The following is a 6,531-nucleotide window of genomic DNA, read 5'->3' on the forward strand; positions in this document are numbered from 1 at the left end:
CTTGGCTCAGCCTAGAATCACAAAGACCGGAAGCACAGACAGGAACGATTCTCCTCAGCTTTGTTTCCCGTTTTATTGCCACCCTACAAGATTGGTGGACAAGTCTGGGCGATTACAGACAAATGACATTTTTGCAACTTCCATCTGTCACAAATGCCCTGACCTACCTGTATATTGAGTTCTTGATAACTCTACAAAATAGAGTTATTTTACCACTTTTTATGTGCTAATTGTTGCTCAGTTCTTGAGTTATTAATTGATTTATTAAGTTTTTAAGTAATTTTGCATTTATTAGTCTTATTGTAATTTTCTAGATTTTTATATGTTTTTATAGATATTTTATTGTGTTATGTTGTAATTGAATTAGTTAAAATTAGTATTGTTAGTTTGAATGTTAAAAATTTGATTTTATTGAAAAGTGAATGTTATGTAAATTAAATTTTAATTAATGTTTTCATGGGAGTTATATGGTATATTTTATTAATGAAAATATTTAATTTTAATTTAGTTTATAATTTATTTTGTAGGAGAATTATTTCATTTGTGGCATTTTTGTGGAAAAAAACAAAGAGATGGATAATGGCATTTTTGAAGTTTGCTTAGCCAACCCAAGCCTGGCCCAAGGCCCAAGCCCACGCTAGAAGCTCCCTCCACCAGCACCTCCTAGCTTCTCTCCCTCATGCTCCACCACGTTCAGCTCACGTGTGATACTTCCCCCTTTAGCATATATGACTTCCACCAAGTCACATATCCTTCCCACTCCCAGCAAGCTTCCACGTGACCAAGCAGCCTTGGTCTCCTCTTCTCTGCATCAATCAAGAAGCCCAATCATGCCAGGCCCATTTCCTCACAGCCATCTCCTCTCAGCATTGGCCCAAGCCCAACCACGTGAAGCATTGAACTCCAGGCCCGCCAGCAAGCTTCACTGCCCCAGCCGCCTGGTGTACCGTACACCACCTCTTGAGCCCATAAATTTGCTTATTGTCCCCTTGTCTAAAATGCCACCTTTTTACCCACTTGTCTACACACTTTTACCCCAAAATTATCATCACTCCTACAATTTACCCCTATTTACCATATTATTATTATTTTAATCAATTTACTTAATTTAAATTGATTATTTTAATAATGTCATTTTTGCTATAAATAAGGGTTTTGAAGACCATTTTTGGGGTGCTTAATGTTTTTGGTTACCATCTTTTTCTCTCATTTTCTCTCTACCATTCTCTCTTCCATTTGGGTTTTTCAAGAGCATTTTGCAAGTATGTATGTCATTTATTTTGTAATTTCTACTCTAGTTATGTGCTTCTAATCTTTTTCATAAGATTATTAAGATCATGATGAAGCAACTTGTAACTAGGTAATATTTATGTTGTATGTTGATTTCCCTTGTAATACAACAAAGTTTATGGATTTTTCTTCTACATATATTTCTTTCATCTTAAATATCTTGTATTTTAGATTGTTAGAACATATTTACACTTTGTTCTTCATTAGTGCATAAACATAATATTCTTTGTGTAAGATGTGTCATTAAATTGTACATATCCATGCTTAGAACAAAAATATTATGTTTTGCTTTATAAATAATGTTCATTGATTTATTTTTTATTTCATTAGATTGATTTACACTAAATGCTTTGAAATTATAATTTTGAAAAGTGAAGAAAAATCCTATCTTTTTATAAGAAATTGTGCTTAAAATTATAAATATTTTTGGAAAATGATAGTTTAAATTATTTTAACTATCACTAAAACTTGGGAATCAATATACTAATAAATATTATTAAACTTACATTTTGTGGATTCTAGTATCTTAATAATCTTTTCTTTTAACACTTATTGTCAAATCATTATTGGTTTATTTTCATTCTCTTAAATAGCTTTATTTTTCAATCTTTTATTTTATGTTCATAATATTAAAACTCATCAATCTTTGGAACTAGGTTAGAATTTATTACTTTTGATTTAAAATAGTTTTCTTTTTTTATTTTAGACAAATCCTTTGGGTTCGACCTCGTACTTACACGAAAACTATTCTATAAATACGATTCGTGCGCTTGCGAGTATAAATATTTAAACATACCCGTTTTGGGTCCATCAAGTTTTTGGCGCCGTTGTCAGGGAGTTGCAAGAGAAAAGAAACGAAAATTATCTCTAGGTTAGTAAATTCTTCTACTAGTTATTTTAATTTTTGCACTTTAAAAAAAAAAACTAAAAAATATATATTTATATAAAATCTAAAAAAAAAAAAGATAAAAAGAAAATTTGGGACGGTTCAACCACCCATAAAAAAATATATACTTATATTTCTATATTTATTGTTTTTTTTTAGTTGACGGCACTTGTGCCTCCTATCTATCCTTTTAATTTTGTTATAGTCGATGACACTTGTGCCTCCTAACATTTGTTGTAATTTTCTTTATTTATATTGTTGTAATTTTTATTTTATTTAATTTTCGCAAATTACTAGTTGATGGCAATTTTGCCTCCTAGTCCTCTATCTTATGTTTAAGTTGATGGCACTTGTGCCTCCTAGTTTTTACCTTAATTTTGTCATGGTTGATGGCATGCTATGCCTCCCTACTCTTGCCTAAATTTTAGTCTTATTTAATTTTTGTCTTATTTTTCTTTGTCTTCTTTAATATTTTAGTGTAATATTGTGAAAAATACTTGAAAAAAAAGAAAGAAAAGAGAAACCTAAATCTTGTCCTTTCACCATAAGCAATTTTTGCTTAAAGGAAATTTGAACAAAATTCCCAATCCGCCTCTACTAATTAACCTCGGGGAGTTGTTAGTAGTGCGTGAGTAAGTGGAATCAAATAGGCCTGGGGACAAGTAAACCATAAGAATTATATTGTTGTGAAATCTCTAAAAATTATAAGTATGCTCTGTGGTTGCGGTTTTAACTGATCTTCCACATCAGAAAATTGCTTGTTTGAGATTATCCTTGTTGCCTTATTTGTGAAAATTGTATGCATCATTGGGAACGTAACTCTAAAAAACGATTAGTAAAAAGACGTTTATCTTTGTTTGAAATTGAAAGTGTTAGTAAAAATTTGAGCATCATGGAACCTATTGCTAATCCTGTTGATGAAAATGTTGTGCCTGAAAAAACTTTGCTTGAATATTTTGCACCTATTTCATCTAATGCTCCTTCATGCATTATTTTACCTACTACTTCTGCTACTCATTTTGAGCTTAAACCCGCAATCATTCAATTATTGCCATCTTTTTATGGGTTAGATAGAGAGAATCCTTACATGCATGTAAAAGATTTCTTAGAAATTTGCTCAACATTTAAATTTCAAAATTTTTCTGATGAGTCGGTCAAACTAAGATTGTTCCCTTTTTCATTAAAAGACAAATCAAAAGCTTGGTTAAATTCCCTTCCCACGGGGTCTATAACTACATGGGATCAACTTTATAATAAATTCTTACTGAAATTTTTTCCTATGTCTAAAACTGATAATCTAAGGAGAGAAATCTCCGAGTTTTTTCAAAAAGATAATGAAGAGTTTTATGAATGTTGGGAAAGATTTAAAGATTTATTATTAAAATGTCCTCATCATGGTTTTGAAAAATGGAGACTTGTAAACTATTTTTATGATGGTTTGACTCCCTCTAATCGTCAAATGATTCAATCTATGCATACTGGAAATTTTTTAAAATTTCAAGGACAAGAGGCGTGGGACGCCCTTGAAGATTTATCTGTCAATTCACAACAATGGAATTATTTTGATCCTAGGTCTAGGTCAACTAATTCACCAAAAAGAGGAGGAAGGTATGAAGTAAAAGAAGAAGTAGACTTAAGAACATCTTTAGATAAATTAGCGAGAAAAGTAGAAGCTTTAGCCATAAGCCAAACTATAAACCTCCAATACAACCAAGAAAAGATGTCTGTTCTATATGTTCTAGTCCGTGCCATAATGCCCAATCCTGTCCTTCCTACCAAGAAGCCTTTTCTGAGGAGGCCAATGCTCTTCATTCTTATGGGAAACCAAATGATAGCCCATTTTCGTCCACCTACAATCCAAATTGGAGAAACCATCCAAACTTTTCATGGAGACAAAACCAACCCCAAATGAATCAAGGACACCAATACAACACACAAAACCAAGCTCATGCCCCACAAAATCAACCATATCCGCAACAAAGAAAACCTTCATTAGAAGATACTTTACAACAATTTATGCAATCCACCCAACAAATCCTACAAAATCAATCTCAATCTATTACCAAACTCGAGACACAAGTAGGACAACTCGCCACTGCTTTAGCTGATAGAGAAAAAGGAACATTCCCTAGTCAACCTATCCCTAATCCAAAAGGTCAATATGAGATAGGAAAGTCTAGTCATAATGGAGAAGTCAAATCAATTTCAACTCTTAGGTCTGGAAAGAACATTGTCAAACCCGATTACATACCCGAGGTTGAAAACGAAAAAGAAAAAGAAAAGAGTCAGCCTTCTAGTTCTAATCTCAATGACTCATCAAACAAAGAAATTCCAATCCATCCTTTCACTCCAAAAGCCCCATTCCCACAAAGATTGCTTCCAATTAAAAAAGGCGGCCAATATAATGACATCTTAGAAGTTTTTAAACAAGTTAGTATCAACATCCCTTTCTTAGATGCCATTAAACAAATTCCTGCCTACTCCAAATTTTTAAAGGATCTTTGTACTGTTAAAAGAAACACTAATGTTCCTAAAAAGACGTTTTTAACTGAACAAGCTAGTTCCATTATTCAATATAAGAGTCTTGTTAAATATAAAGATCCAGGGTGTCCCACAATTTCATGCATTATTGGTGATCATTTTATTAACAAAGCTTTACTTGATTTGGGTGCTAGTGTAAATTTATTGCCTTATTCTGTTTATAAGCAACTTGGTCTTGGTGAGCTAAAACCTACCTCTACAACTTTGTTCTTCATTAGTGCATAAACATAATATTCTTTGTGTAAGATGTGTCATTAAATTGTACACATCCATGCTTAGAACAAAAATATTATGTTTTGCTTTATAAATAATGTTCATTGATTTATTTGTTATTTCATTAGATTGATTTACACTAAATGCTTTGAAATTATAATTTTGAAAAGTGAAGAAAAATCCTATCTTTTTATAAGAAATTGTGCTTAAAATTATAAATATTTTTGGAAAATGATAGTTTAAATTATTTTAACTATCACTAAAACTTGGGAATCAATATACTAATAAATATTATTAAACTTACATTTTGTGGATTCAAGTATCTTAATAATCTTTTCTTTTAACACTTATTGTCAAATCATTATTGGTTTATTTTCATTATCTTAAATAGCTTTATTTTTCAATCTTTTATTTTATGTTCATAATATTAAAACTCATCAATCTTTGGAACTAGGTTAGAATTTATTACTTTTGATTTAAAATAGTTTTCTTTTTTTTATTTTAGACAACTCCTTTGGGTTCGACCTCGTACTTACACGAAAATTATTCTATAAATACGATTTGTGCGCTTGCGAGTATAAATATTTAAACATACCCGTTTTGGGTCCATCAGTTCTGTAGAAGAGATGCTTAAGTCACTGAAAGACTTCGCGCAAAATTCTTTAAACTAAAGTGTTGTTCAATGGATAAGAGAGATTTGGAAAAACATTATAAAAAGATGACTCAACGATTCTACCAAATAGGTGGAATTGATGACCCAAATCTAAAACAGGCGTTCCTCTCTTCCATACCAGAACCACTAGGAGAAGAAACCTTCAGACTTCTCACGGGAACAGGAAGAACCTTAGCTGATGCTACGATTGGAGAAATTTATCAACTAGTTTTAAAGGCATTGGAAAAGATGTGCTCTCAGCACAAATTTATCCAAGAACTCATGAAACAATCCAAGAAGCTTGGAAAGGTTTGCAGCCAAAAGGAACTACGAATCAAATGCCAGTCAGAATCAGCATGTTCCTGTCGTCCAGAAAAAAGGAAACACAGCAAAAGGTTTAAAACCTTTAGGACCTTTAAATCCTCAAGGGGAAAAGAACGCCGCTCCTTCAAGTTTCTAAGGAAGAAACACTCTTTCAGGGAAAAGTCTGACAAATATTTCATCTGTGGTGAAAAGGGACATTATGCCAAACAATGCCCCAAAGGGAAAACTGCCAAACTGATCTCCCACATTCAACAAACGACGGGTATATCGCTCGAAGAAAATGATGTAGAATCCATCTTCTCTACTGATGACGAGATCAATTCAGAATCCCTCTGTGCGTTCGAACAACAGAAGACCCCAGATGAGTTCTACCACATGGCAGCAATCAATACAATACAACCATCGCCAATCATCTCTATGCAGATCCTCCCTACAAAGTATGCTCGGCCAGTCAAAGTAGCAGCCTTCTTCGACACAGGAGCATCATACACCATGATGAACCCTGATGTTCTCCCCCCAGAATATTGGAGGAAAGAAAAGCAATTCTTCCACGCTGCAAACGGAAGCATCTTCTGTACAGAGCTCATCAGTAAACCAATCAAATTACAGTTCTTCCCAGGATGCT

The 6,531-nt window shown here is 32.8% G+C and overlaps 1 non-coding gene across 1 annotated transcript; it reads right to left on the bottom strand.

The window, feature by feature from the left end:
• Positions 1 to 3,470: 3,470 nt before the first annotated feature.
• On the bottom strand, positions 3,471 to 3,577 carry LOC133798850 (small nucleolar RNA R71). Its single transcript, XR_009876067.1, has one exon. It is a non-coding gene; the product is annotated as a small nucleolar RNA R71 (small nucleolar RNA).
• Between the last annotated feature and the right edge of the window lie 2,954 nt (positions 3,578 to 6,531).

This window comes from Humulus lupulus, chromosome 8, assembly GCF_963169125.1.
Source record: "Humulus lupulus chromosome 8, drHumLupu1.1, whole genome shotgun sequence".
NCBI classification, from domain to species: Eukaryota; Viridiplantae; Streptophyta; class Magnoliopsida; order Rosales; family Cannabaceae; genus Humulus; species Humulus lupulus.